General features: G+C 32.7%; 1 protein-coding gene across 1 annotated transcript in view; it reads left to right on the top strand.

The window, feature by feature from the left end:
• LOC111415508 (insulin-like growth factor-binding protein complex acid labile subunit) overlaps positions 1-22,602 on the top strand; it is a 118,352-nt gene that overhangs the window by 77,258 nt on the left and 18,492 nt on the right. The gene's annotated exons all lie outside the window — the stretch shown is intronic.

Genomic DNA, 22,602 nt, shown 5'->3' with positions numbered 1-22,602 from the left:
AATCTTTACACGAAAAGCTGTAATGAAATTTTTTTGAAAACGCGTGGTGCTATTAAGATGGTGAATTTTATTCATAAAATCAATTCATAGATTTCACACTTTGAATTTGATAAAAATCAAAGTCAACGTTTTTAGTACCTGATTACATTATGAGTGAAAATGAAGTTACAGATCTGAAAGTTATCTTTCTGATTTTATTGATAGTTACTTTGTTATTATTATAATCATGATTCCAGTTTGGTACTTTAAGTAAACCACTGGTAGAAAATAAGTATGGTTTCGTCTTATTTACATTTTTTAAAGTATTTAATGTAATGTTTGTGATTTTAAATCCTGTAAGTTTATTGACTACATCTTTGTGATGCGATATAAACAATTATTGTTGACTTTTGAATGAAACAAAGCCCATAGGCATATAAATATGTTGCTCAGAAATTTGCATCCCTCAACATCTGCGAAAGACATTCATTACGAGTTAAAAGAAAGAAAGTTCAAGATTATAGAAGTAACTTACAAACTTCAAACAACTACCTCCAACGACAAAATGTAGCAAATTTTAGTCTTGCTATTGTATTTGCTAACATTTCACAGATCAGAGGATATTAACAAAATCTACGATATCCAATATATTAACCACATGAAAGTGACGATAGCACCAGCTCATTCCAAAATGTAAATAATGCCAAAAGCCATATAATAAGATTCTGAAGAAGAACGCTATCCTCCGTGAAATGCGCATAAGACAATCTAACTAAAAACTGCACTAAAATCACACCGCCAAGTGCGTTAACTGTAAAAAAAGAGTACCCGGCTAGAGTTACAGTGGATACACAACAGCAATGAAGCTGGAGAAACAAGAGATAATAATAATACGAAAAAAGTTGCTACCCAAGCACAATAAGGTGTCTCTAATATAGAAAATGGCATATTTTATGGCTAGAGCATGCAAAAGAATCCAACAGAGTGAGCACCTGTTCCATCGACATCCGAAATATCTCCAAAACTTGACAAATCAGATGCCAGAAATACTGGACTATACAAAAATAAAATAGTTATATACTAAAAGGTTATATTACTACCTGGAATGCTAATGACATTCTAACAAAAAACATGACCTTGAAGTCTTCTTGAATATCTAATTCACAGATGTCTGCCTCGTATCTGAGACACACATGACAAGTTAAGCATACCTTAAAATAAGTGGTTATCAAGTCATTTTAAAAGAATCGATTGACCACTCCGAAGAATGCCATCGGCAAAGAAAGAACATCCAAGTAATAGTAATCGGAATTAAGTCATCAATACAAAGTTGAGTATTGGTGTAGTTTACCGCCCGTCAAGTTTATTATGTCATTTATATAACTTAATAAAAAAAATACTTAACTCTCCAGATACATTTACGCGAAAGATTTATTGCTGGACGAACTTGTGGATTGGTTCAGGGTAACCACGACCAAAGGAAGAGACCTAAGGAAAAGCTTTAGGACGAAATAAAGAATCAAAGAGAAGAAGTATTCTCTTCTTTATCACCAGGAAGGTATTTTTCAACTTCATAGGAGTTGAAGCGAACTTTGACATGGACTCCGATCACTCAACTGTCATATTAATATTAAATACAAGAATAATGAAAAAAGTAGCAAGACCTACCCTTACTAATGAAACTACTGATTAGGAAAGCTTTCACAGGTGTGATTTATCCACTTGAGATTAGAGAACGTCTTAAAAGATAACGAAGAATTAGAAAAAGATGGTGGCGCAATCGAGGGATCCCTCAGAATAAGCCATGTTTAACAACAAAACTCCGAGGTGAAATTCAAAAGTTTAAAGGAGAATCGAAAGCTATTAAAAGAATACTAATCTAGAAGAACTATCAGCCTATGAAGTGATCAATTGCTCACTGTGGATTGCAATCAGGATCAAAAGAAATGTTATTTCTGTTACTCCTTTTCGAAACAACAATGGATCATAGGCCAATCACAATAAGCAAAATTTAACGCTGTTCTCTGAAAATCTGGCTGAGTTCTTCACTCTCATCGCTGGGCTGAATCAGGAGTTATAAACTGGGATACTACAAACAGCCTGAAATACAATAATCGCTTGGACGAAAAAATAGAGGATGAAGTTGCCTCATTTTGCAGTTTCTTGTCATTTACGGCAACTTTGCCCTCGTAGACCTGCCCTACAGGCAAAACAATATTATCCTTCTTGCTCAAACTGGAGATATTAAATAGTCAATGAAACCTCTCATAGTCAATGACAAAAGAAATCTTGTTAGAGTATCATTTTTATTTTGTCCAGAGCAACTATCTCTGTAGACACGGACAGTTATACTTGTTGAGGTATTATGGTTTTAATAAACTCGGCATAATAGTCTCAATGGTAGTGCAAACTTCGTTTATACCTTTGTTTGCTTCTCGTTAAGTTTATGAAGAGAAGATGGAGCTTCCAAGATCAATATCATCTTATTTTTTTTCAACACTACTTGGCATGCTTCACAATACGTTACCAATAAAATCTATCGAACGCCACTCGCTTCAATTATGTAAACCAAGCGTCCTAATACCCACCATCACATCATCCTTCCCTCCTTTCTTTAGTTTTTCATCAGTCTGATGTTCCTGTGGTATCATTCCATAATTCACTTCACTCCATTGTCTCTATGCATCATTTCCAGGTGTCCCAGTCATGCTATTTTCTATGCTTTTATGTGTCGTGCTATATCTACACCGTCCATGAGCTGGTACAATTTGTGGTTCATTCCAGCACCATTTTGTATCCGTCTGTTAATTTGGTGTTAAATCGATGTAAATATATATAGGTTTATTTATATTTGAAGACTTTTATATATTGCATACTCCGCAGAATGTGGGTTCGTTCGGAGTAAGGTTTAAGACGAGAAGAGTGTTTAGCAGTTTAATACATCTGTAGTTGCCATCGTTTAGATTGTCTCCCTTCTTGTAGATGAGCTGGATGATAGCTACCTTCCACAATTCTGGAATTTATTAATTCTCCATATTTTCTGGATTATTATGATATACATATTATTATGATATTTGGCTATCCACATATTCTCTCCAGATGCTTCATTAGTAATTCTTTAACATCTTGATTGTTTGTCTATCTCTTCTGATCTTACAAGTTTTTCTAATTATTCCGTTGTCATCCTTGCATATTACTATTTTCTGTTTGAGATTTTCTTTTTCCTTTCTACGGGAAATTCCGTTAGGTTGGGTTAATAAACGTTACGATGATAATTCCTTATTTCTTTGTATGCAGTTTCGAAATCTTGTGATTTGTTGTAGGTATTTTTATCCTGCAATATTCGTTTTTTCCATTATCTTTCTATGTATGATCAGTAATCATCATTACCTCATTTATAGATGAAGCCCATTTCTGAGGATTAACCTGTGATCGATCTGGTTGCATTTAACCCTACTTGGGAATAGCCATGTTCCCTTGTGGATTTTGAGTGCTGACGATTTTAAAGTTATTGGCTAATTTATACTAGTCTCATACTATTGTGATTAGTTTTATGGTGGAAGTTTTGTTTATTAATCATATCTTGTTATTTCCGAGTATAGCATTAGCATTACCCACAATAATAATGCAGTTACTCCATGATATGGCATCATAAACAGTTTAAAGCTCTTCAACATATTGTATATTTGTAAATGTTATGATGTCAAATTTGCCATAATTTTCTTGCTATTCCGCACCACTATACAAAACCGTGTAATTTCTTTTTTTTAATTAAGCCACTTCCTTTCTATCTATATCATATTTAATCAGTTCTTCTCACATTTTATATTTTACTTGCCTGCAATAATGTCCATACATTCTATGTTTCAAATCACAATGTCATTCGCTTAGTTCTTTTTCTTAGCATGAAGGGCCAGGGATTCGTCCGGCGAGTTTACCATAGCTTATCCGTGGTAGTCCAGTTTTAAGGCGGAGTTGTTAATCCTACTTTAATCCATTTTTAATTGCGTAATAAATAAAAGATGGCGGAAATTATGTCTGGTAACGTCTTTCCTGTTTTCAACATTTCTTACGGCAAGTACCGCATCCAGCAGACGGGTTCTTTTTTTTTGCTTATACTAAAACTCCTTATGGGTGACAAACATTTCTGCTTCTCGTCTTGCAAGTTTCTTCCCTTTTTTTAACATGATTCGCCTTATTCAATACACGCTTCTTTCTTTTTGATTTATTGTATTCATTCGTAGATGATTCAGATTTTGTATTGACGAAAGCTCATGGTGTGTTACCGACTGCTAAATGTCCACTAATAGTCGAGACGATTCGTGTATTTTCTCTCATCACATCGCGTATCTTTGTGGTTTCGAAATGCACATTTCTCAGGGAGATGACATTTCCATTTCGGCATAATCTATTTAATCCCAAAAATGTCAATAAAGCTTCCCGTCTTTAATATAGTAATCTGGGTTACTTCCTTCGAATCTATTCTTGAACAAGGATTGTCATGGGAACTGTGTCTCTTAACAACACATTAACAAATATGATGAGATCTCCTTTCGACAACAAACGTCAACCCCGCATCGTTGCAAATATGTAGCGATTATACTTATTACATCTAGAATGCCGTTAATACTGTCTAAATCGTGTTTTATAATTAACAATCTAATATTTTTATTTTATTAATATCTCTATTAATAGATTTTATATCTATTCAAGATCTTTTAATATTCAAATTGAAATAGTTGTAGGACAAGGATCGTATCTATGATGGAGTTGCTTCAGCTGGATGGTGGAGTTTATGCAAAACAAAGAAAAATCGTTACCTCTTAAAATGATTTTAAGGAAATTGATTTTGTTAACTTTAGATCCGTAGTTGATAGCAAAATAAATAAGCCGATGAATACAAATTCCTTCGTCAGTTTTTAAAGGGGACGACTTGAAGCGGATAATAGTTCAATGAGTGTTTGCGAAATCGAAGATTTGAATCAAATAAGTTCATTCAGGGATAGAGGGGATTTCGTGGCAGTTAAAAGCAAATTAAAAGAAAGTGCTTCCTTAATAGACATATTTCAGAATAGGTACGCAAAGCACGTCGGAGCCAAACTTTGGTATTTTTCCGGTCGATTGAATAGAATGAATGGCTCGTGCAAAAGACCTTTTTACAGAAATCATGTTAGAATAAAAAGAAAATATTTAAATTTGTGGTTAATAATTTTCTACTAGTTGAGGGAAAGGTTTTGAATATTGCTTAATTTAAGTTGTAATGTAGGTGATTATCAACTAAATTAATTCTAATTTATAAATATATTGTTAGGTTTTATTCCTCGAGAGATAGTACTTTACAGCGTCGAATCGCTTTTAAACTAAACTTTAGCTTATTCTCAGCTTATAATACAGAAGGCTGACGGTAACAAAAATGATTTCTTCTAAACAGTAATATTTGTAAACACCTAAATTAAAAACAGCAAATCTGAGAAAAATATACCCACAAATTAGCAGAAGAAGGAATCGTTTAGAGGAAAATTACCACCAAAGCAACCAAAAATACCAAACCCTGCGTTTACGAAGTAGTTAGGAATCTGGCAGTACTAAAACAGAAAAGCTATTTTTCCGACAAAAGCACATCAACAACCAGTTCCTTAGCTGAATATATAGACTTATATACTCGTGTAAACAGAACTAACTGAAAACCTGAACCAGCTAGTTAACAGAGGGTTGTGCCAATCAGAAATACCAGTGGAATGGCATAACAATCTTCATATTCAAAAAATGCTGGTAGAAAATACAGGGAAAATTATAGAAGAAAACTATTTAAAACACATCAATAAAATTGTTTACAAGTATAATAAACAATAAGTTTGACAAGATAATATTATTACCAATGCCGAAGAACAGCACATTGTAAAAGACACCACGACAGACTCGATATCAAACATTACATCACCGAATTCACTTCTGATGTTGGATTTATAAAAGGTGATGCAAATGTCGTGGCAGATACTCTCTCGAGAATCAATATTGACGGCCTTGATTATTCTTATCCCGATTTAAAAGCAATTCGAGACGCTCAATCAAAAAATATACAAATTACAGTATTTAGTTACTAAATAATCGAAAGGCATCGTTTGCAAATTGTCAAAAATAACTTCATTTTCAAATTTATCCCTCTGGTGCGAGACTTCTTATTCTCATCCAAGACTATATATTCCACAAAATTTTCGTTATGTCGTGTTCAAAAAATTTCATAATTTATCTCATTCAGGATTTCGCGCCTACTCTCATATGTCGAAAAATATACAAATTTGGACCAAAACTTTTTTGTCAAAAAAACAAAGGTTAACAAACACACTAAATCTCTTATTCTGAAAATCCCTATTCCATAAGGCAGGTTTGATGCTAAAGGTGTTCTTATGGTCTAACTATTATAGATAGATTTACTCGCTGGCCAGAAATATATCCCCTTAAAAAAGTAACTGCTTCTTCTATTGCACACGCTATATATCGTAATTACATTCCAAGATTTGGTGTTCCACACACCATTACGCAGAACCGAGGAAGACAATTTGAATCCCAACTTTTTTCGCATTTCAGCAAGCTTATTGGATCTTATCAGATTCACATATCTGCCTATCATGCTCAGGACAATGGAATTTTAGAGAGATTCCATAAATCTGTTAAAACATCCATTGTTCCCACATGAAGCATTAACAGGTGGAACAACGATATCCCGATGATTTTGTTGGGACTCAAATCTTCTCTCAAAGGAGATCTGGGATGTTGTTCTGCTGAACTAGTTTATGGTCAGCCTTTCCGTTTACCTGGAGAATTTTCGATTAATTCACATTTTTCTCTTGAGACCATTAGTTTACGAGAAATATTTTCAACTATTAAGCCAATTCCTACATCTCATCAATCTTCAAAAAACCTTTTCTTAGTAAAGAACTTTTTCATTCTGATTTTGTATTCTTTAAAACTGAAGGTCTTAAATCTAAATTGTCTCCTCAATACGAAGGACCATATAAAGTTGTTAAAAAGTTTGAGAAAAATTTTGTTATTTCACGCAACAACAAACAAATTTTGTTGAACAATAATTGTCGTGACACGTAAGTAAAAAGAAAAAAGTTCATTTCAATTTAAAAACAGTTTTTGCTGTTGATTCGTTTGTTTCTTTGTGAGTGGGGAACTATATGCAGCAGTTTAGATCAACCTCTACATAGAAATTAATTATTCTTTATAAGATCAAGTAATGTTGAGATCTCTAAAACAATATACTTGTTTATTGTCACAGTTAATTCATTGATTCAAAATTTATATCTCTTTCCAAAATAAAATAATTTATATTTAAAAATACTTAACCTGTTAGGAATTTAACAATATATGTGCGTGGAATAAATATTACCATCACACTAATCTACGTAAAGAGGTGGGAAGCTGATTTCCTATCGCTTAGAATAGATACATAGGGTAAACATACCAGTTATTGGACAGTTAAGCTTTTTTTCAATTTCAGGTCGCTACCACTGGATTATTTTTCAACGGACTTTATTCTGCCTATGCCAGATCTTAGTACATATATCCTATTTTAAGCTAACGGGTTTTAAATATTTCTAATATTACAGTTCTTTCTGAAAATTTTAAAAAACTTGAAAGGGTTCCAAAAAGTTAGTTATTGGACAAAAAATTCAATTACTAGACACAATATTTTCAGTTATTGGACACTGGCAAAGTAATGATTAAAAGCAAATAAAAAATTGAAATCAGTGTTCAAAACTTTTATTAATTTAAAACTAATCACTTAGGTGTACCTATTTTTCATTTCATTTTGGTTAGTTATAGTTCTTCGACTTCCAAGTCGTCATGTTCTGTTCCATAGTCTTCCGAATCTCCTTCACTTCCCATTTTTGGTTCCTCACACATTTTGCTGTCAGGTTTTATTTGATCGTCTGTTTTGATTCCTTCTTCACTTTCTATTTCTGAAATATCATCATCATCAGTTTCCTCAGTGAAACACATGTGACACAAGAATAAAGCCTCATCACCTTCTTCAGGAACATGTTCATTATATTTTTTCGGAACACATCGTCGGTGAATTTTTTTCTTGCAGCTATCACATGTTAGGTAATTATTTTTTATTGTACGAACTTAACATACAAAACATAAATTATTATTTTTGTCACTATCTCGCGCAGTCTTTTTTAAAGCTTTAGCTGCTGCACTCTCTTCTCTTTTTCGTTTTCTCTCCAATTTTTTATTTTCTAATTCTAACTTTATAGCACGTTTCTTTTCAAAACTCTCTTGATACTCTCTAGATGTTATAGCAAAGGAAACTCTTTCGATATTTCGTTTATTCTTTCTTGATGGTTTTTCTGGAACTACTAAGTAGTCACCCATATTTTTACTAGTAGAAGGCAAACTGTGGATACTGTCTTTGCCAGGTTTTATGACAATGTTTTGTGTTATATTAATTTTTGGCTCCTTTGAAAGTTGATCCTCAGATGAATTCAATTCAGCATCCAAATTTATTTTAATTTGTGGCGCACTTGATGGTTGGTTTTCAGATGTATCTGTTGGAGGCAGATGACGAATTCGGCCCGTGGCCGATTTATTTAGACATATCGGCATATGTCTAAAGCTGTTAGGTCACATGACGAAAAAATGATACAATCGGGATCTGACCATATCAGTTTGAACACGTCCCGATATGTACATTTGCACAATGCGCCGATCCGATCGGAAGTACACATAACCTCTTTTGGGATGTTTATGAGGGACATCACTTACGTGCAGTCTGTTTATTAGTACGTTTTACTGTTTTTAGCAGTTAAACATATCCCGAAATGTTAATTGTTGCTTTGGTCATATGAGAAACAAATGCAATGTAGGAACTAACATAATATTTATTTTATTACTTATTGCGACATGAAGTACTTGAATGACATTTACTGTTACATTTCAAGTTCTTTAATAAGCATTTGCACTTTTTATTACTGCACTGTTTACGACAGTTGCATCTTACAAACCCCTGGGAAGAATTTGATTCTTTCGCCGTCACCGTTCGCAAACTGACTTTATTTTCGATGGGTACATCTGAAGATGTCAATGAGTTCGTTTGAGAAGGCTGAAAAGAAAAAACTTATTACCGTTTAAATATATAAAATATTAGTTAAGTACATACCCGGAACTCATTCCTTGCATATAGTTTTCCGAAGACGCCAGTTGATGTACCAAGTTGGTATAAATCATTTTTCTCGGACAATACAACAGCCAAAATGTTACGAGGAGCTAAGCGTCCTCTGTCGACATCAGGAATCTTAACTAAAACGTTCTGCCCAATTTCAATTTTTGTAAATTTGGAACAACTTTGCTGTAACATACTATGAGATCGATGTTGATTTATTGATTTTAATCGGACTTCGTTGTTCCTAAAATGAAACATATAATAATAATAAGCAATGTAAATTCTCTGCGTTTTTTTAGGTTACCTCAACAATTCTTCCTCAACATCATGATTTTTGGAATAATTTATGGGAAAGCTTTCTTGTACATCTTTTTCATTTCCTCCATCACTGTTTTGAAATTCTGAATCTGATTTTTCAGATACTACCTGTTCTATGTTTCTACCAACACTGTTTTCTAATCTATAAATGTCGTCCTCATCGTGTAACATCTCTACAATTTCAAGCGGAAGATTTGAATCTTTTAAGCCATTAACAAGTGGGATGCCAAACATAGCCTCGTATGGAGTACGTTGGATGCCTCGGTGAAATCTATTCTTTTTTAATTGCACAAATCTTAGACCTTCTGCCCACTTAGTGGGCAAGACCACCTCACAAATTTTGTGAGGTGGTCTTGGTAATTCATGATAAACTTATAAGTGCCATCCGGTTCTGTTTGCATATCAATAAGATCAATTTGTCCCCTTTTATTAAATCCTGTAGAAATTATTGGTTTTACTACTAATCCTTTCTGCTTCGATTTTTTCTTTAATTGACACATAGCACATAATTTCAAATACTCTTCAATGACACTTCTGGGAATATTACAATATTTCTTAGCAATTTCTTTTTCTATTCCTAATCTTCTTTTATGGCCAGTATCTTTATGAACTTTTTCTAAAATGCCGTGTACCTCCGTAACATCGCAATAATACCTAATAGAAACCACATCATCATTCTTTCGTTTTGCAATAGTTTTCTCTTTATCACCAATTCTTAGAATTTCAAATCTATTCAAACGCCTATAATCTTGACAACTTAGTTTTTCCTTCGTCTCTTTCTTTGACATGCTGTTCTTTACTTGATTTAAAATACTTAAATAATGCTCAACAGTTAGTACGGTGGTAAAATTATTAGCGCCACTATTTTCAATTAATTTAAAAAGCTTAGTTTCCAAAATTTGTTTTTCAACTAAATATTTTTCACTTTCCATATTTAAAGTCAACCACTTTATATTTAAAACTTTATAACTTCGGTAACTGCTAAAAACAGTAAAACGTACTAATAAACACACTGCACGTAAGTGATGTCCCTCATAAACATCCCAAAAGAGGTTATGTGTAGTTCCGATCGGATCGGCGCATTGTGCAAATGTACATATCGGGACGTGTTCAAACTGATATGGTCAGATCCCGATTGTATCATTTTTTCGTCATGTGACCTAACAGCTTTAGACATATGCCGATATGTCTAAATAAATCGGCCACGGAACGAATTCGTCATCTGCCTCCAACATATCTAATTCAGGTTCAGCCTCAGTCAATTTCAATACCTGATTATTAAATGATCCTGGTACGTCTATCATATCCAAGTCATCTTTTTTATCATTTGGCAACGAATCTGGTTTTTCAAAATAACTCTATATTTTGTACAAGGTCAAAAATTCTTCGGTAATGCCTTCCTTAATCAAAAGATCGTCGAAAGATTTAAATCTTTTGATTAAATCTTCTCCAGTCAAATTGACAAAAGTTCTATGGTCCATGCACGGGGGTGGCATTTTGTATCTAAAAAAATGTGATAAGCTGGTATTAACTTATAGGTAAATGAGAAAGTTTTTAAAATATTACGTCAGGACGCTCATTTTTGTTTCCCAAACATTTCGTGTAATCAATAGCATCTGGGTTGAAAGGGAATAAACCACACGCACGAAATCCATTAATTAAAGTGTCCCTCTTAATATTATTGGCCAGTACTTTTCCAATAGAGGAGCAAACGTCATTTTATTCAGAACTTCTCCAGGATTTTGTTCATAAAATTCCCTGACGGCCTTTTTCCATCCCATTTTTATGGGCCTAAATACTGCAACATCACATGGTTGAAGAATTCGGGTTGCATTAGAATATAGGGCGATAACTTCTATGTTTAATTCATTACAAAGTAAACTTAACTCATAAGTTAAATGGGACTTATGGCCATCTAAAAATAATAATACAGGAAACTGTATATTATTTTTCACCAACAATCGATGGAACACATTTTTCACATAATCATAGAACGTCTCTGCCGTTATCGGATCGTCCAATGCCCCAATCAGGATCTTTGACCGTCTGGCTTATTTTTTCTGGAATTCGCTTATAAGGATAAATTATCAGTGGTGGACAAGTTAATCCAGAAGCAGAAAATGAAAACATGACAGTGATGCTTTCCTTAGGTGATCCCTTTTCAACAGAATAAACATTCTTCGCGCCTTTTCCAGCAAAAATCTTTCCAGTTTCTGGGCAAATCTGAAATCCGGATTCATCGCCATTGTAAATACTTGAAGGGTCATCAACGATTAAATTTTTGGAAGTAAGATAACTGTTTATATCTTTGAACCATTTTCGAATGTCTGCTTCCCAAACACAAGCACTGGCACCACTTACTGCTTCACTTGTTCGCTGCACAATTGTTGGATGTCTTTTCAAGAAAACCTTAAATAAAAAATGCTATTTTAGTAATCTCTATTTTCCAAATATCCTATTTTACTTAATTACCTTAAACCAACTATCAGCAGGTCTGTTGTTTTTAAAGGGATTAGGCCGTGGATTTTCAGTTGTTGGACAGGCGTCCAATAACTGGTTACACTGTGAATATTGACACCAAAATCGAAATGCTGGAAACAGAGAAGACGCACTACGATATCACGCAAAAAGTGTACAAACTTGGCAAAATGCAATTATTGGACAGGTGTCCGACAAATGAAAATAATCATATTTTGGACACCTCTCTAAAACATAACCTAACACAAATATATTGATTTAAACCTTAAAAATACTTCACTTTACTGCATTAGTACCTTGTAAATTTATACGGAGCACTAGGGTAAAATTCCACCACTAATTATAACAATAAACTTCACCTAAGATTTCTTAAGATAGGCTCAAGAAAACCGGCTTTTGTGCATGATTAAAGAATCTCAAATTGGCGCCAAAACAGAAACGTTAATAAAATGTTATTTATGGCAATATCGATACTAATAGTACAATGGGACCATCTCAACAAAACTAAGCAAACTACTGAATACAGAATTCTTATTTTTAGTTGAAATAATTTTGATGTCCAATAGCTCGCAGGTGTCCAACAACTGGTAGGTTTACCCTATTTAACTTAATTATATTATAACTTCCTGCACCTCATCAATATCATTTACCACAAAGGACGTTGTCAGCACACGAATCTATACATCCATCGCGGAGAGGTTAAAGAGAAAATAGTTTGTCCGCAAGTTGACGAGTGCACTAAATTGCGAAATTAGGTGTGCAAACTCCGTTAGAAACTCCATGAGTTCATTCTTCTCGAAATCGCAGCTAACTTGTTTTGCAGTTTCAGTCCCAAATTAACATAATAAATTCTCGTTGATATCAGTTGCGACCGATTAGAACACATCCATAATTGCATTGTCTACTTATCCCACGAATAAGTCCATAATGAGGAGAATAATATAATTTAAAGTATTGTTGTTAGAAACATGTCGTATCCTAATGGAATATTCGTGTATAAATTCATTGTATTTGAAATTATCCTATTATTTGGCCCACTGTTTAGTGAGAGCTGCGTTTAGTAGAACTGAGATATTACATGTCACAAACCAAAAACTATCTTCCGGAAAATACACGGTAGCGAAATATTGAATTTTATACTGAATTAATTGTTTATGGATGCGAAAAAATTGATTCCAAGTTATTTCTAGTCGGTCGAGTCTGCTTTGAAGATTTCTAATTGTCCAATTATCTCTCCCTATTTTTTTATATTTTCCACTACGAGGGAAATAGTACTACAAAAATCATTTTAAAAATAATCTCAGAAATTGTTTTTTCTGTACATGTACAGTAGACTCCGGGATCAAAAAGTGCGTATATTATGTCAGTGAGTACGTTGAAATAAAATATCATTTTTAAGTAGGTATTGTTGTAATTATTTATGCTCAGAGAGCAAGAACCTTTTTATGTTATATTATTTTATTAAAATATTTTGTTTTATAATATTGTACATAACAACTGTAACTAACATTATATTATTAACATCAACTATCTTTATAAACTAAATTCAACATTCTCCCTCGATTACAATCGTATGGATTATAAGTAACGATTGTAATCGTTAATATTAAAAAATTTTGGTTCTATGTTTAATAAATAAATTTCTTGGTAGAGGTTGGTGCATGTTAATAGCTCTATTATTTATTAATTCTTTAAGATAATAATTTCTGATATGTTTATACCTCTGCGAATTTTCAAAGAAATTTGCCATAAAAATTGTGCTTTTGTTGTCGCAGTACATAATTCCATTTGTTTGTACATCAAAATCCTCTAATATTCCTTTTAAATTAATTATTTCTTGTGCTGTTACGGCAGCAGCCATGAATTCGGATTTGGCAGTTGATAAACCTACACATTTCTGTTTTCTTGAAAACCAATGCACTAAATTATTTCCATAAAATAAGAATCCGCCACCGATACTCTTTCTATCTGATTTATCAGATGCCCAATCAGAATCAGTATAAGCAATGAAGCTAGTGCTTGTTTTATGTAACTTATAAGTAAGACCTAAATTCTTGGTTCCTTTTAAATATCAAAGAATTCTCTTCGCTGCTTTCCATGTTCGGTTTGTTACCCTGTTTAAATATCTGCTAACAAAAGACACTGAGAACATAATATCTGGTCGTGTGATCACTGCAAGGTGCATCAAACTTCCTATAAGTTTTCTATAAGGAACATTTTTAATTTCTCTAAGACAAATGTTTTGAGAATTTTATCTACCATATTTGTTTGATTTATATTTAAACTTTTATCTGTATGCACTATATTCACTCCTAAAAATGTCTTCACATTTCTTAAATCTTTAGCATTAAATTCTAATTTTAATTTATTTACCATTTCTTCCTTATTTCTGTCTTCTCCAATTATCAATAAATCATCAACATAAACTAAGAGCCATATTTTCTTATCAAAATATAAACAACAATCATAAAGTGATCGTTTCAAATAGTACTTTAAAACAACTTTGTTAAATTTTGTATTCTATGCTTTTGGAGATTCCCTCAGTCCATATAAGGCTCGATTCAGTTTCAGGTACTACTTTGACGTTGATTCATAACCTTCTAGTTTGTATACAGGGTGTTCTGTGACTCGACCGACAAACTTATACCATATATTCCGGGGGTCATTACGATCAAAAAATGGTGTATCACCTACAGGTGAATTCCTCTTTATTTCGGAGATATTGAAGCAATTAAAAAAGTTAACAGTTAGTCTTGACGATTTAACGTTTGACAAATTAATGGTTTTTGTACAGTCTTATTAATTTAAGCCATTATGTCGCATTTTACTAATGCAGAATATGGTTTTCGTATCTGGTTTTTGCAATTTGTAGTGTACGTGCTGCAGCAACGGAGTACCTCAGGCGATACCCCGATCGCATTGTGCCTCACGACAAAACATTTTCAAACGTTTTTCATTGCTTGAGAGAGACGGGACCCACGTCGTCCTGTAGAAAGAGATGGAAATTGGCACGCTGAAGCAGTTTTAAATGCAGTTGAACGAACTCCTTCTACCAGTATTCGTAGAATCTCATACCAATCTCATACCATCTGGTACAACGGGAATCCCTCAAACCAACGTAAGGAGAATTCTGCACTATGATGGCCTTTATCCCTCCCTATCATTTACAAAAAGTCCAATGGTAAGCCAATGGTTACAAAATAATTTAGAAGTTATTTCATACATACTTTTTACGGATGAGGACCAGTTTACAAGGAATGGTATTAACAACATACGTAATTCTCACATCTGGACGGATCAAAACCCACACGAAACAATCGTTGCTAACCATCAATATCGTTTTTCCGTCAACGTGTGGTGCAGCTTGTTAAATAATCATCTTATTGGGCCTCATTTTTTTTGAAGGAAGCTGTAGTGCGGAAACTTACCTTCACTTTTTGGAAGAAGAATTGCCGAATTACATGGAAGATATTTCTCTAGAAACTCGTCGTGGCATGTGGTTCCAATAACATGGGGCATTACCACATTTTGGGAGACAAGTGACGGTATTTCTTAATGAAAATTTTCCGGAAATGTGGGTAGGACGAGGTGGTCTTCTACATTGGCCAGCTCGGTCACCTGACTTGTCGCCTCTAGATTTTTTTCTGTGGGGTTGCCTCAAATCTCGTATGTATAGTAGTAATCGTAAACCAGATACACGCGAAGAGTTGATTGACAGAATAGTTGAAGCCACTAATTCGCTAAAGAATAAATTGGCAGTAATTAACTGGCAATATTCTATGACACGAAGGATAGCTTAATAAATTTTCTTTTATCATTTTTATTTTTTTTGTTTTCTTTTTATTTTTATTACGATATCTCCTAAACATATACCATTTTTTGATCGTAATGACCCCATGAATATATGGTATAAGTTTGTCGGTCGAGTCACGGAACACCTGTATATAAACCTCACTTTCGAGTATTCCGTTCAGGAAAGCTGTGGGTATATCCAATTGTCTGATATTCCATTCTTTTCTTATTGCATGAGCCAACGTTACTCTTATTGTACTTGTTCTTGCCACTGGGGCATATATAGATTTATAAATATCTTCTTCTTTTTGTTGAAATCCTCTGGCCACTAATCTTGCTTTATTTGTGCCATCTTCTTTTGTCTTAAATATCCATTTTATTTCTATAGCTTTCTTTCCTTCAGGTAGGTTGGTTTCTTCCCATGTTTTTAGTTTTTCTAGTGAATTTAATTTCTTTTCTATTGCTTCTTTCCATTTTTGTTTTTTTACAGCTTCTTGAAATGTTTCAGGATCTTCAGTGTTTACATTTAAACAATAAATATTGTATAATTCGTAATCTGAAAAATGTTTAGGTATTTTAACTTGTCGACCAGATTTAGTGCGTTTACCTTCTGTAACGTTCTCTTCTATACATTCTTCTCTGTCGTCTATCGTAGTTTCATTATCTTCATATTCAGTCAGGTTTTCTTCACTTTCCCTTTTTATTGTCTGTACTTTTTCCCTTGTAACATCTAATTCTTCAATTTGTTCATTATTACGAATTTTCTTAAAATCTACTAAGATTTCATCAAATATCACATTTCTGGCATTAATTATTTCATTTGTTCGGAAATTCCATAATCTATAACCACCATTACAATATCTTATCATTATACAGGGTGAGTCGGGAGGAACGGACCAAACTTTAGGAGTGTATTGTACACTTAAAAATAATGTAAAAAAACTCATATGTTATTATTCGATTTTCTTTTATTTTCTTTTTTTATTGCATAACTCTTACTGCATAACTGCAATTAAACAAAATCTTATACATTAACATTCAATATTGATCATCAGCTTTATTTTAATAATTGTTCGAAAATATCGCCATTAACTTCTAAACATTTCCGGCTTCGTTTACTAAGAGCTCCTGTTGCTTTCCTAATTGCTGCATGATTTTCTTTAATATTAACTGCAACATTTAGAATGCGCCTAAAAAGTGCATCCCTAGTGTCAACTTTGACTTTGTATACTTCATTTTTGAACCAGCCCCACAAACAATAATCAAGTGCTGTGAGGTCTGGAGATCTTGGAGGCCAACTAATAGGACCACCACGACCAATCCAACGCCCTGGAAACCTTTCGTCCAAATGTTACTTGACCTGACGAGCGAAATGCGCCGGAGCTCCATTGCGTTGAAAGTACCTTCTAATGTTTAGAGTAACATCCTGCAGTAAATCATTTAATTCATTTTGTAAAAACTCTAGGTAGTGGTTTCCTGTGAGGCGATTCTCCAAAATGAAAGGGCCTAATTCGTATGGATACAAGTATTGCTTGTGGAGTGTGTTTATTACTCCTTTTGTGGAATGTCTAGTTGAACAGCAATTCTTCGTGAGTTGCATCTTCATTTACTAGATTCAAAATATTTTCTACTTCATTTAAACATTGACGCGTAGCTCGTTCAGATGTTATTTTAACGCTGGGAAGTGTACCGGTTTCGCGCAATTTATTGAAAACCCTAATAAAAACGTTATCTATAAAACGTTCATCTGCAGCAGCTGTAGCACTCCCGTTGCAAAAACTATATACAAATATTGTACTTGGCATTTTGTACCACTTAATTCAAATCAAAATGTCAAATCTACGTTAAATGTTTAACGGTAGTTATGCAATCAATTGAAAACAAATGAAAATCGCATAACAACATATGAGTTTTTTTACATTATTTTTAAGCGTACAATACACACCTAACATTTGGTCCGTTCCTCTCGACTCACCCTGTATAAGGATTTGCACGTTTATTTAATTTATTTGCTTTTAGTAATTTAACAGCCCAACACATTTTTTTAAATTACTATTTCCATGTCGAATAGCAACTGGAGAAGAATTATATTTATTTGCTTTAGTTGGCGACCGATTTAATTCATACATAGAATTGTCGAGTCTCTTTATTGAATCTCGCGAATGCTTTTCTTGTCGATTCCTTCTATACATATTCTGCATCTTTCTTCACTTACTGGTAAATTGAATAACTTTAACCCAATTTTATTTATATGTCCTAATCTTCTATGCCACACATCTTCATTTTGTATAATATTACAACACATTTTTAAGTTTAATTTTAATATAAATAACCCTTTTACGCCCACTTTTACCACCTCTTGAGAAATTTATCCGATTGATAAATTGGCGCTATTTGCCAAGGAGGCCGCTTAAAACCACTGTAAACATGGTAATTAATTATTGGTTAAATTTATCAAGAGGTGGTAAAAGTGGGTTTTAATATCTTACATTGAATTTCGAATCCATTTGAATATAACTTTATAAAATTTCTTGTAAACGTTACCTTTATTCCTTTTTTAATTATTTGTGAAACTGATAACAAGTTATGTTTTAATCATTCTACTATTAATGCATTAATTATAATTTGTCTTTCTTTATAATATGCATTTAGAGTTGCTTTCTTTTTTGCCAACATATAATTACTATTTGCTATTTGTATTTTTACAAAGGTTTCCACATGTTCAACTTCTGTTGCATAGGACAACATTTCGTCGGACAATAAATGTTGAGTTGCCCCGGAATCGAGTATAAAATACTTTCTTACATTTTCTTCTATAAATATATTCAATATTCAATGAAGGTGATATTATTTGTATGTGCTTCATTTGCAGTTTCGACATTATATCCTCTTCCTCGTCCACGATACTTAAAATCTCTTCTTCTTCCTTTGAAATTGAATTGTGCTCGTTGTTTATATTCATTACTTTTACCACACGAATAACATGAAAAAGGAAATGCTTTGAAAGTTACTTCTTCAATATTTCTTGATTCACCTTTACTTTTCTGTTTTAATTCCTCATCTAACAGTCTTGATTTTACAAGATCCATACTGATTTCTGTATTTAATGTTTCTATAGCTGTAATAACTTGATCATAATCTTCGTTTAATTACAGTAATAAATGACATCAGATTCGTCAATTTTTGTTCCTATACTTTCCAATTCTCTAATATTACTATCAAATTTTTATAAATAATCTTCCAATTTTTCTTGTTTCTTTAATTTTAATGTCGATAATTTCCTTTTAAGTGTTAACTTTGTAAATACACTTTTTCTTTGAAAAACATCTTCTAAAGATTTCAACATTTCCTTTGCTGTTTTCGAATCCTTTATTAAATCTAAGTGCGATCTGTTATGCACTGTATTATTATAGATTTCGCACGAGCATCTTTAATTTTAAATTCAGATTTTTCTTTATCATCTTTTATATTTTCTATATCTTTCTCTAAAGTATTTTCCAATAATCTTTCTTTAAGTAATGCTACTAGACGAAATTTCCAGTTATTAAAGTTTTCAGAATTTAGTTGTAGTAGGTTTTGCATATTTTGACTCATTTTTATTTTATATCTTTTTAACACTTTCTTTATTTAATTGTTTACTACTCTAAGCTCTGGGCCCATAACCTGTTGTAATTATTGATGCTCAGAGAGCAAGAACCTTTTTATGTTATATTATTTTATTGAAATAGTTTGTTTTATAATATTGTACATAACAACTGTAACTTACATTATATTATTATTAACATCAACTATCTTGATAAACTAAATTCAACAGGTATGGTTAATCAAGTGAATAAATTCGTGTTCAAAAGTATTAAAAATAAAATTGAAAATTTTTATAATTGATCTGATTGTTTGAAGCAATTTCTAATTACTTCTTGACTAACTGTATTCCAAGCTTGCGTCACCGTAAACATTACAACCGATGTACTTACTTATGTTATAGCTGAGTACGCTCTATCAGGTAGAGATTATACTATAAACAAGGGAACTTTCAACGGTCTGAAAAAAACATACGTTATATCCGATTAAACGGTATAAGCGGACTCTACTGTATGTATATTAATATGATAATTTCTAGAAATTTTTTCTAACAGCAATGAAGTTATAGTTGTTATCGGCTACATAGGTTTTACTTTCAATTAACATTGGAACAAGATGTAAAGTATAAAGTTGGTACTGTACAGTTTCGACAATAGGAACTTGAATAATAAAATTGTATGTGCTATGGTACCGACAGGCCTTAATTTGAATTAAGCTTTCAATTGCAAGTGTGTTTCTACTAAAACTTCAAATGGAAATCTATGTTGTGTGTCTAAATGAAATTGCTCAATAGCTTTGATTAATTCTTTTTTCTCTATTAACAATTAGCAATTTCTATTGTCGTTCGATCTTGAAATATTTGTACATATTTAGCAAATTTATCAATTAAAGTTAAAAAGTGAAAGTTATCTCTTTTATAAATGTCTTTATTTCTTTAACAGATTTTCTAATCTACAAATAGCTACTTTACATAAATAGCTATTTATATAAAGTAGCTATTTAAAGTAGCTATCTAAAGTAGCTGTTAATAAAGTACCCTTGCTCTGGGTGATAACTGTATGATAGTATTATTTAATTTAATTTATTTGTTTTCGAGTCAAACCATCATATTCAGAATGAAATTCAATGACATTAAATAAGAGTGTCATTAGGATTCTTATGCTTTTTAGCTGGATGCTTTAATTTTACAGTCGCTTTTTGTAACACTGTCTATAATTTTTATATAAGTGGATAATGAATTAAATAATGACGAAAATAACGAAAATTTACATTATCTGTCGTCGAGTCTTTATCTTTTGTGTAGATAAAATAATAATATATCCAGTCCGCATCAAAAGTGATCCCTACAGGAAATATGAGTCAACACGTCGATTTATATTTTTTATTATCCCAGATATTTTAGCATAAAAATACATATCACTAGAACTTGTAGATCTTTTAACTAATTAAGCCAAGGTAGCTTGGGGCAGAGGTTCAGTAATTAAGGTTGTAATTTAGTTTAAAGTTGTAATTTTTGTAACAAAATGCCAATACTGGATATAAAAAGTTGAACTCGGATATCATAACACAACTATAGGCAAACATTTAAGTGTACTTTGAATATTATATTACCATTATTGTTGGATTTAGAGAGGATTCTCCAAGTGCTTTATTTTGTCCAAAGTTACCTCGGTGGTGGAGACACGGGATGGAGATAGTTACATAACACATAACAATGTTGATATTTATTGCTATATACTCACAAACGTATCGTCGGCTTAAGATGTAACTGGCTTAACTCCAAAATCGAAAATTATTCACGAGATACAAAAAACAACTCGGAAAGTGAAAACATAATAATATCGTTTGGGAAGTAATTTTATCGTTTTGTTACTGGATTACAAAAAATAATAGTTATTGTCAAAAATGGATTGTATTTATGAAAATCCGGGAGTTAGGTCGTTTGCGATATACATTTATTTTATCCGAAGGAGATAGGCAGCTAGTATCTATTTCCTTTTTAACTTACATAAAAATAAACTTAGAAAACATAAAAAATAGTAACATTCTAATAATATACACTATTCGTTCTGTGACGAAAACAAGAGCAGATTTACAAATGTGGTAAGCTGTCATCAAATAAATGAAAGCCCTTAGAAATAGAAGCTTTAAGATCCATTAAATGTTTAAACTTATCTTGTTTAATTAGTATAGGAGTTGGATACATCAACGGCAACTCCTCTAGATTTCAAATTATTTTATCCTTTTAGTCGATCTTTAAGGCAAAGGTGCCCACTCCTCTGAATGTCTCATTTTAAAGTGAATTCCGTTTTCATTATATTGAAGTACTCTGATGTTAGTGACAGTCGGGTCACCTGCTGTTCTGCCTGGACGTATGGAACTGATGTATTGGATACCTTGAAAATTTTAAAATAGTTATGATCTAAGTACTTCACCTTGTACAGTTTAGGATTTATGAGAGCAGTTTCACAAACATTAAAATAGTCTGCTGGGACATTAATAATTCTGGTTTTTAGTTTTCGCTCAATAGTGGAGTGCATTGAATCGCATTCCATTTGAGTATGCCCTTTTTCTAAAAACTTTTGGTCAATTATAATTTTATTCGTTCGTGCAAGGTTCAAAAGTGCGTTGGAAAGAATTGCGTTTCGGTTTTGTAACGTACATCCATCACTATAAAATTACTTTTTCAAAAGAGTCTTTTTCCGGCATAAAGTATGTCTTCAATAACTTGTAAATAATAGTAGCAAATGTGTTGGCCGCTAGTCCAGCATTGCCCTCATGCCAGAGGAAACAATATCCATCCAAGGATTGAATATCCATAATTGTAAAGTTATGCACAATTAACTTTGTCTTATAGTAAAGAGCACTAACATTAGATTTTGGGTTCATTAGGACCGATTGCAAATCCATCGTAAAAACTCTTACATGTTCTTTCTTTTTATCAACTTCTTCTTCCTTTCGCGCCTCCTCCTTTTTGTCCTGATGTTCTCGATAGGTAGCTTCATCAACATTACCAGTTTTGTATCCTACACACGTGTCGCATTCATCCTTTTTGGGTGAAAGAGTGCTAAATTGAAATCGTCAAAACTATTGTTAAAAGTTGCAACTGATACTGGTGTTGATTCATTTTTTTTTGCTCCAATCATTTTTGTAAAATCGATATAACTCTATTTTTGTTTGCCAATTTCTCTCAAGGTACAATTTCTTGGTTGATAATCGACAATAATGTGATTCTAGATTTGGCAGAGTATTAAAGAAATTTGATAGATATTCTTTCT

Source organism: Onthophagus taurus, chromosome 6 (assembly GCF_036711975.1).
Source record: "Onthophagus taurus isolate NC chromosome 6, IU_Otau_3.0, whole genome shotgun sequence".
NCBI lineage: Eukaryota > Metazoa > Arthropoda > Insecta > Coleoptera > Scarabaeidae > Onthophagus > Onthophagus taurus.
The sequence above is the reverse complement of the archived record's forward strand: the minus strand, read 5'-3'. Positions and strand labels throughout refer to the sequence as shown.